Source organism: Peromyscus eremicus, chromosome 11 (assembly GCF_949786415.1).
Source record: "Peromyscus eremicus chromosome 11, PerEre_H2_v1, whole genome shotgun sequence".
In the NCBI taxonomy this organism is placed as follows: domain Eukaryota; kingdom Metazoa; phylum Chordata; class Mammalia; order Rodentia; family Cricetidae; genus Peromyscus; species Peromyscus eremicus.
This window is the reverse complement of record NC_081427.1, coordinates 68,454,013-68,464,778: the sequence shown is the minus strand read 5'-3', so window position 1 is coordinate 68,464,778 and position 10,766 is coordinate 68,454,013. Positions and strand designations below refer to the sequence as shown.

The 10,766-nt window shown below is 37.3% G+C and overlaps 1 pseudogene; it reads right to left on the bottom strand.

The window, feature by feature from the left end:
* Positions 1-1,430: 1,430 nt before the first annotated feature.
* Positions 1,431-2,211, bottom strand: LOC131921581 (glyceraldehyde-3-phosphate dehydrogenase-like; annotated as a pseudogene).
* Positions 2,212-10,766: the final 8,555 nt, after the last annotated feature.

The following is a 10,766-nucleotide window of genomic DNA, read 5'->3' as shown; positions in this document are numbered from 1 at the left end:
TTAAAAAACAGGAGCACCTTTTATGAGAAGAATCTAGTTCTACTTTAGATTTTGTCATTAGATGTTAGTTCCCAACACTGGCTGCATTTTTCTACACTTTTATTTTAGAGAGGCTACAAGCCTCAACATTTTTTTTAAGGATACCTAGTAACTAGAAAAATTAAAGATAATTTGAAGGTTAGATGGCCAAGCAATAAAAATTTATCTATCATTAAAATGAAGAACTTGCCAAGAACATACCATTTGAAAGAAGTTTTGAAAGTCAGAGCCACAAATTGTATCATCGGCATTTGAATACTGGACTTCTATTAAACAAATCACTGCATTAAGTACTTCTGAAGAAAAATACCAGGGCTCATGTGTAATCCATCACTCAGGAAGTTTATATCTTAAAAATAGAATTCTATTATATTATGCATCAATACATGGGAAATTTGATGGTGTTAGTAGTTTTTAATGTATTTAAGTTTGGTTCAAACACTTCTATAGGAATGCTTCTATTCCTTCAACAACAAATATTATATCCAGGCATGGTGGTGTGTGTCTTTAAACCCAGCACTCAGCAACTGAGATACATGGACTTCAGTTAGTTCAGGGCCAGCCTGGTGGATATAATGAGTTCCAGGGTAGTCAGGTCTACATGATGGGACCCTGTATTAAACAACGAAAAGAAAGGGAGGTGGTGAAGAGAGGAAAGGAAAGAAGCATCTATGCTAAACTGAGCCTTTGGAATATCATGATAGACCCAACCTTATTCTAGAATCACATTGAAAAATAAATAAACCCACCAAAAATCTTAGAAAATTGATGTACAGTTTTAATTAATGCTCACGATATATTAAGAAGGCAATGAAGTGCAGTAGCAACACTGTTGAACTTTTTTTTATAAACTTCTGTTCACCCAGATTTTTCCTTAAGTTTCACACATTAAACAGTTGCTCATATTATTCTTTTTTTATGAATACTAGCTACTCATAAGAAACAAACTTTTATTTAAGACAGGATTGTGTTGACTTTGAGGAACACACATCAGCTATTTTGAACAATTTCCCTCAATGTGAACTTGGCTGGTATTTTTATGGAATCACAGCTGGATTTTCTGCTCATGCAAACACATCAGATGCCCATGTTATCATGGTTTTCATTGATGATGTCAGCTTCATTCATTTCATTAATACAGTGTTTGCCTAGTACCACCAATCAGAAATTACTCTTTCCAGAATTCTATTAATTGAATATGAATAAATATATTCACTATACACTTGAGGTGTGTACATAATAGGGTGAAAGACAAGATTTAAGCAGTACTTTATAGAAGTGGTATCTATATTAATATTTGCAATTTTTGTAAGAAATAACTAATTTCCTCCCACATATTCATTTTATTTTTTTTAAATTAACACATTAGATACGCACATGTACCTATTTGATTAATTGCACTGTGATCTAATATCATTTCCTTGGGTTGAATAGTGTCTCAAAATATTCAAGGACACAGGTAATCTGTAAATATGATCTGTAGATGAAATCAAATTAAAATAATAAGAATTTGGATAGACCCTAAATCCAGTGTTACTGGAATCATTATAAGAAGGGGATGTGTAGCCCAGGATGCCCTTTAGTGGGCCCTCCGACGCCTGCTTCACCACCTTCTTGATGTCGTCATACTTGGCAGGTTTCTGCAGGCGGCATGTCAGATCCACGACAGACACATTGGGGGTAGGAACATGGAAGGCCATGCCCGTGAGCTTCCCGTTCAGCTCTGGGATGAACTTGCCCACAGCCTTGGCGGCACCGGTGGATGCAGGGATGATGTTCTGGGCAGCCCCCACGGCCATCACGCCACAGCTTCCCAGAGGGGCCATCCACGGTCTTCTGGGTGGCAGTGATGGCGTGGACTGTGGTCATGAGTCCTTCCACAATGCCAAAGTTGTCATGGATGACCTTGGCCAGGGGTGCTAAGCAGTTGGTGGTGCAGGAAGCATTGCTGATAATCTTGAGTGAATTGTCATACTTCTCATGGTTGACACCCATCACAAACATGGGGGCGTCAGCAGAAGGGGCGGAGATGATGACCCTTTTGGCCCCGCCCTTCAAGTGGGCCCCAGCCTTCTCCATGGTGGTGAAGACACCAGTGGACTCCACAACATTGTCTTCTGCGACTTCAACAGTGACCCCCCACTCTTCCACCTTCGATGCTGGGGCTGGCATTGCTCTCAATGACAACTTTGTGAAGCTCATTTCCTGGTACGACAATGAATTTGGCTACAGCAACAGGGTGGTGGACCTCATGGCCTACATGGCCTCCAAGGAGTAAGAAGCCTGCCCTGGACCACCCACCCCAGCAAGGACAGCAAGAGAGACCCTCGGCTGCTGAGCAGTTCCTGTCCCATCTCAGTCCCCGATACTGAGCATCTGCCTCACAGTTTCCATCCCAGACCCCCAGAACAACAGGAGGGGCTTAGGGAGCCCTACTCTCTTTTACATATTCTCTTGAACACCATCAATAAAGTTCACTGCACCCATCAAAAAAAAGGGGGGGGGGACGTGGAAGCCAGTGGAAATATTTATGAGGGAGATGCCATGCAGAGAAAAGCAGTGGGAAGAATGACTCATCTGTGGGCTGAATGGGTGTCAAAAATCGCTGGCAGCACCCAAAAGCCAGCGAGAAGCCAGTCAGGGTCCTTCCCTAAACCTTGGAAGAAAATTGCCCATACCTTGACTTCAGACTTCTGACCCCAGAATCTTGCTAATTGCATATGCTCTTTCTTTCTTTCCCACAATTTGTGACAATTCTATTATCTAGGGGAAACTAGTTCAATTACACTATTTATTTAGCTGTTTGGAGTTTTCTAGGTTTGACTTTTTTAAAATTAATTTATTTAAAAAAATTTTTTTTTCCATTTTACATATCAATCCCAGTTCTAAGGAGAACTTTCAGGTTGACTTTCTGCCCTCCTGGCACGCTGTTAGCAAATGTTGAATTTCTTTACTCAGTTTTCTCTTCACTCTCCTGTCAACCTCCCAGAATTTCTTCTCCTCCTTTTCCTCCCCTCCCTGATACTCACTCTTCTCCTCTTCCTTCTTGAGTTCCTTGTCCCTGTCCCTCTGTCTCTCTCCTTTTCTTTCATATATTTTTCTTCCAATATTTTATTTTCTTTAGATAGCAAATGACTTAATTTATATCTCCCAAAATTTCCTTTCTTACATGGGCCTTTTTCACTGATCATTTTCTCTTCATAGACAAGGGGTGAAGAACGAGGAGGAAGATAATATAAAGTGCCATTTTTCAACAACTGTCACATAATTAGAATCTTTGTATGAATCTGGTTATCATTCTGATTACTTAATATTTAGTCAGTTTATACTTTGCTTTTCAATACTCCATCTTAAGTCCTGCTACCCCAACTTGTAAAATTGGCATAAATAAATACAAACAACTAGCATAAAATTTAGACATTTAACAACTTTTATAATTATTATATATGAAATAGAAGGAGAGTGGGTGAAGAGGGCATATTAGAGGCTTTGGAAGAAGAAAAGGGAAGAGATAAATATAATTAAATTATAGTCTCAAGAGTAAACAAAAATCACTAAAAATTATTGTATGTCCTGATAACGACAAAATGTTTACCATAATTGCTATGACATACATAAAAAGTGACCAAGTAGAAATAACCTCTTCCTACTCTAAAGGAATGTCATCTCATGCAATAATTCCAATCCTCAGTTTACTCTGAAGTCTAGCTAGCACAATTATCCTGCAGTAAAATGAGTAGATAAAATATTTACTTCCTCTGTATTGCTGCTCAATTATAACACAATAGATGGCTTTCTTTCAGTTTGTGGGAAATTAGCAAATGAAGCATCAGGGGAATAATCCACACAGTAGATAATTACACAGAGTGACTGCAAAGAACCCTCTCCATCTTCAGAGACTTCTCAATAAACGGAAAATAAATAATTCTCCAAATTTTACCTTCCTGACATCGAAACTAAATGTTATGATAGCAGTTTTGCTCATAAGCTCATGAATATGTCAACATTATTTTTGTGACTTCTAGGGATTAGAACAATGATAAAAGACTTTTAAAACTGGGGAAACTGTCACGTGAAATAAATTGCAATTAGGAGTGACAGTTATACCTGCTATGCTTTCCTGCAGCTCCTCTACTCAACATTTCTCTGTGGTGTTTGATTTATTTGTTTAAAAGGACTCATTGCAGAACACTGTTCTAACCTATTCAGAGGCCTGACTTGTACATCCTCACACTCTCTAATAATCCAATTTGTAATTAGTTTCTTCTATATGAGTTCCTAAAGTTGAAAATGAAAGTCAAATATTTAATCGATGTCAGTGAAACGTCATTGAATTCACAGACACTGTAGCTCTGTGATTATTTTAAACATTTCTTTACATTCTTTCAGTGTTTTGAGTTTCATACAATGTTTTTGAACATATTCTCTCCCAGGCTCTTCTCACATCCAATCATCCTTCTCTATCTACCCAACTGTGTCATTTCTTTTAACTCTTCAAGATCAATTTGTGCCAAATATTATTGGATGCATAGTCTTCCACTGAAGCATGATTGGCATATTATCAATGTCTATCCTCTTAGAGAAAACTGACTTTTCCCAGCAGCTAACAAGTCCTAATCACATCATGACTAGACTTGGGATTGTGTCCATCTCCCCTCTCCAAGCTGGAATGTGAGTTCATGTATGCAGCTACATACAGGGGCTATGAGTTCATGTTTGTAGCTGCACTGCTGTGTTTGGAAAACACTATCCTGTAGTCATCCACAGCCTCTGGTGCTTACAATCTTTCTTATACCTCCTCTGCAATGATCTCTGAGCTTGGGATTATTTCATCTCTGATAAGGGACTGTTCTTTTAGGCCAGATTGTAGAATGATGAGGGATGTGGAGTAAGGCAGAATAATCATGCAGACCCATAAATAATCAGGAAGTGGATGTTCCATTACCAGTTATTAGGATCTTGGGGTTGCTTGTTAAATCGACTCAATTTGATGAACACAAATACAAGAGACAATTTTACTTTCACTGGTTGTTTAATTATCCATGTCTTCTGTCAACTTAACATTCTTCTCAGGAAATTCTATTTAAATGTAGGTTGCTTATCAGCTTGAGATAACAATACTTCCAGATTTTACCCACAGATTTAGTTATTGGACTCCATTCCCATGAGTTACTGTGTTTACTCAACCATTCGTGATTTTACATTGCTTGTAGACAACCTTCTAAATATGGTGACATGTGATGCTTCTTAGCTGAAGTACATACATTTGGACTTCCTACTCAATTTTATGTCTCAACTGTCCTAGGGGAGTAGCACCATGGGTAAGTTTAAATGTGTTAAACTTCTTCTTTTACCAAATGCAAAACCAGAATTTACTTGGTCTTATGTTTCCATATCACCAAAAGTACAAAAGGGTATTATGGAGTAGGTGTAAGACTATCTAACCAAAAACAAAGGCCATTTGCAAAATCATCATTCATCAAACTGAGGAGTTAGCCACAAATTTTGAGGAAAGGGTAGACATAATCATTTTTTGTTATTTAGATGGCTAAGTATAGTAGCAAAATAGTAAACAAAAAAAGTAAAGCAGGGAGAAAACACTGACAAGAAAATAGGATTTTTTCCAAGTGTCATGATTCTGTAAAGTGGAAAGTTCTAAAATCATGAAATAAAGGATTGTAGTAGATACAGCAAAATGAATGAAGATTTGGGTGATCTGTAAAGTAATCTCAATGAATGGTAAAAGTTAACTGAGTAGTATTTCTAGTTTAATTAAATGTACATTTAATAATAAATCAAATGGCAAGTGATTTAAAAAGTTCATAAATACAATGATGCTATTAGTTAATCATTTGATACTCTGCATAAAGTAAATAAGTGAAAGAAAAACATAATTAAGCAGTGATGAAGAGAAAGTGAAAATGGGAAAAGAAAAAGCAACCGAAAAGCTAAAAGTGTTATCAAAGAGGATGTATAGGATGCAGTCCTTAAATTTATAAGTAGTCAAGATCTCCTGCCATATTCTCTGCACTCATAAGGGATTTTCTTAATTTCCCGTATTTACTATTGATAGTGTTAAAAATGAGTGCATCCTCATAAAATGCAATGTGTTAATTTAACTAAACAAAATTTATGACCAACATTTTATGACTGAGTGGCTAAACAGTAGTAAGCCATTCTAGTAGCTTAGCCAGGAGAGATGAGTAGCATTTGGAAAAGGGTGTCCATATTTCTTTCCAGAGCCTGCAGGTCTGGAAGCAAAGAGTTTTCATGGCTTTCAGGTTAGGGTGATTCCTTTGGATTCCTTAGCTGAGGTATGAACTAAAGATCTTAAGGATGACAAAATACCAGCTCAAGAAGTCAAGATTTTAAAGAGTAGTAATCAGAGGCAGTCAAGGTTAACATCCTGAATCTTTACTTAAGTTAACTGATGACTCTAATTATACAGAAAAGTTCTGAGTAGAGTTTTCACATGTTTTATTTAAACCTATTTTCTACATGCATGACAAGAGGAAACAAGTGATAAGTCAAAGCTCATTTCTTGAAATTAAGCAAAAAGGAAGAAAAGAAGTGAAGTAGGGGTGGGATGGAAAGGTACTACACTTTAAATTAGTTTACAAGTATACTGATCTTCATACTAATAATCATATTATTAAGATTGTCTAGTGTCTGAAGAGCCATTGGATACCCTGGGCCTAGAGTTACAGATGACTGTAAGCTGCCATGTGGGTGCTGGAAATTGAACCCAGGTCCTCTTCAAGAGTAGTCAGTGTTCTTAACCCCTAAGCCATCATGAAATTTGCAGTCAAACGGACAGAAATAGAAAAAAGATCCCAAGTGGTGTAAACCAGACACAGAAAGATAATCACTTATATGTGGATATTAACCATCAAATAAATGATAACTAACCTATAATCCATAGACCCAGAGAGGTTACATACAGAGGAAGGGACTAGGAGGGACACATGGATCTTCCTGTGCAGGGAAAATAGGATAGATATGACAGGTAGACTGAGAGCTGGTGGGGACAGGAACAGGAGGACCGGAAGGGAAGTAGAGTTGAGGGATTGAGGGAGGGAATGTAGGAGGGACAGTTGGAATTGAAGGACATTTGAGGGATGATAGAGAAACTTAGTGTAGTTGAAAATTCGTAAAAAAAAAAAAAATATGAAGGTGATCCTAATGAGGTCTCCTAATAATGGGAGAGACAAAGTCCCAACTGACCATCTCTTGTCATCAAATGAGGCTTCCACTAGTGGGATTAGTTAGCCAAGGAGATCCTGTGCAATCCCCAAATAACCCAGCCTGCTGCTTTATGAGAACTGACAGCAGGACCCTGTTGCCTACAACACCCACAAAACTCCCTGAAAATGGTTATGTCTGAGCTGGTGCCTACATGGAACCTTCACCCCTACATCCAAGTGTCTTTGATACAGGAAGACAATCTTCAGAGTACCAAGAGAAAAACATAAACACCAACCAAGCCACAAAACCTTTGACCTACAATCTGCCCTCCCTGCATGATATGCCAGAGCGATGATGGCACAGAACTTGTGAGAGTAACCAACCAATGTCTGATTTGACATAGGCCCAATCCATGAGACAGAACCCATACTGACACTGCTTGGGTGACCAAGAATCAGAAACTAGATAGCCCAGAGATCTAGATTAAAACCAAGCACTACTGGTCAAAAAAAAAAAAAAAGACTCTTCCTCCCTTCACCCAGGCTGAGGGTCCTTGTACTGGAAGAGATGGGAATGGGGGGTGGGCTAGGGGGAGGACGGGGGGGTGGGTGGGTGAGAGGAGGGAGGACAGGGGAATCTGCGGCTGATATGTAAAATTAAATTAAATTATAAAATAAAAATAATAATACAAAAGATACTTAGCTTAAAGGAACACTGTGTTCACCTGCTTCATACACAAATACAAAGATTTGGAAATGCTTTAAAAAAAAAGTCTCCTAATGACATTCTGCTGTACTCATAGATCAGTGCCTTATTCAGTCACCATCAGAGAAGCTTCCTCCTACAACAGACAGGAACAGATATAGGGACCCACAGCTAGACATTACACTGATATTTTTTGGAATACATAGCTCTAAATGGGTTGTCTCCATGTCTCCATTCAAGTCCTTCTCTCAGAGCTCAGGGAATATTCCACAAGAGGAGGTGGAAACAGTGTAGGAGCCAGAAGGGATGGAGGACACCAGAAAAACAAGGCCCTCTGAATCAACTAAGCAGGGCTCATAAGAACTCACAGAGACTGAAGCAGCAAGCACAGGGCCTGCATGGGTCTGCACCAGGTCCTCTGGGTATATATTATATCTTTCACCTCATATTTTTATGAGACTCCTGAGTGTGTGAATGAGTGTCTGATTCTTGTGCCTGCTCTTGGGTCTCTTTTCCTTCTGTTGGGTTGCCATGTCCAGCCTTGATGTGATGGTTTTTTGCTCTATCTTTTTATATTTTATGTTGTTATGTTTCATTGTTATCTCTTAGAAGCCTGTCCTTTTCTAATTTGAGACAAAAATGGAGTGGATCCAGAAGGGAGGGGAAGAAAAGGGAGGAGTAGAGAGAGGAGAACCTGTAACCAGGATATATTGTTTGAAAAAAAGAATCTATTTTCAACAAAAGGGAAAAAAATAACATACTGAAAGTGACCTTTTAGCCACTCAGTTAAAATTTTCCTTCCATCAAACCTTAAGGGAAATTTCAAATTTTGATAAGTAGAAAATAAGAAAACTGCACTTTGTACAAAATGAAGATGGCCTTTAGAATTATATTCTAGTCACTGTTTTCAATTAAATATTTGTTGGTAATTGATGCGTGTCCTGATGAAAAGAGATAAAATTTACAATGGTAAGAACTGTCTATGTTATGAAACACCTGATATCCTTTTTGGTTTCTCAAAGTAGCAGCCTGCAATGATGCCAGTCAAGGTCATATTAATATTAGCCTGAGAGGGGGAAGATTCTTCAAAGTAGGTGCAGGAAGGAAAAAATGCATAGTATAGATAGACATTTTGCATACGACTATAAATGTGAGATAAATATAATGAGTATGTATTAAGGAATGAAAAATATAGCTGAACCCTTCACTTCTTATTTTTCTCTAATATATAAAAGAAAAGATGTTCTAAAGAGGAAAACATTGTTCTAATTTATGTGTAAAAGAATGACAGATATCAAGCACATTCTCAAATCTTACAAAAAATTGGAGACCCTCTAACCAATGAGTTAGAATCCTGGAATAGCATTTTCTGTTAATCAGACCTGGGCAGGTTGTCCTTTTGGATAGGCATGGCTACACAATGATTCCCAAACACTGCAGCTACATCTCAGATTCACAGAAATTGATTCAGTAAGATCAGTGGAATACATGCAATCAATGAAGGGATAGTTTGAGACAAACCCCAACATTTCAACCCACAGTGTGACCAACAGTATCAGAGCCAGAAGAAGAACAAACATGTATAAAAAATATTTCCTGAGGAAGAGGTCCACATAGAAGTGAAACATTTCCCTTGAAATGAAACGTTTACATTCATCAGAACATTTCTTACTATGTAGATAGGAAGGGGAAGTATCTATGTATGGTAGTTTGCCTCCTAATCCATGTCCATGTAGTAACTCATACATATAGTTCTTCTCTGTTTATAAGACTGTCATCTGAAATAAAATTTTGAGTATCATAAAAATAAAGTAAAGTATTTACATTGTTCCCCAAACTCAGCATTCCTGAAGATCATAGCTGTATTATAAAATTTTTCCTTAGTCAAATCACAAAAAATATAATTTTGTCCTAATACCAAATAAAACTATAAACTGAGCACTTACCACAAGAGTTCAAATTGACTTGCCATTGATCTCTAAAGACAATATTGTCTAAAGACAATAAAAGATGAAAAATATAAGAATAACTTTAGTTAGTGAAACAAAGAAACAAGTAGAAGAAAAAAATAGTCCCTGTATCATCCCTCACGCAGAAATCCCACCAGAAGGGAAAGTTTGCCAAAAGCTGCTGTGCTTTTGTTATGAAGAGAAGAAAGTACAGTGAGCAGGAAGCAAAATTAAAATGAATTCATCATTGCAGGAACAATTCAAACAATAAAAAATAATTAAGTAGAGCGATATCTCAGTTAATCAAATGAAAATAAAACTGAAAAACATGCAAACTATTTCATAACATAAAAAGAGATGAAGTGGCAGATATAGAAGATCATAGAAAACTATCTTACACTTTAAAAGTGCCTAATGAATTTTTATAACTGTCTAATTAACATGACAAAATGAGATATCTAGAAATTACATGTCTTAAGAAGGGAGCGCACAATACCATCTATTGAGAAGTCTTGCCAAAAATTTAGCTTTGAATCTAATTGAGGCCAGTGTGATCTAATTCTCCATATATTGAATGCTGAGGAAAAATATACCAGCAGGTTATAGGAAGGAAAATCTGATTGTGGGAACTTCTGCAATAGAGCATTGCAGTTTCTGTAAGAGATCAGTTGAAGGAGAAAATCATGTAGTAATAGGTAATTTAGAAAAGACAAAACCACAGCATCCAAATCTAAATCAAAATGAAATTTAATTTGGAGTAAATCAATTCCATACTATAATGGAGGGCTAGCCTTACCTTGCTTAAAACAAAAGTGTAATACCTAAATGTCATACAAAGACAATTTCTCTAGTTTATGTACTTCTGGAGTCAATGCTGGAGAGAGCTAT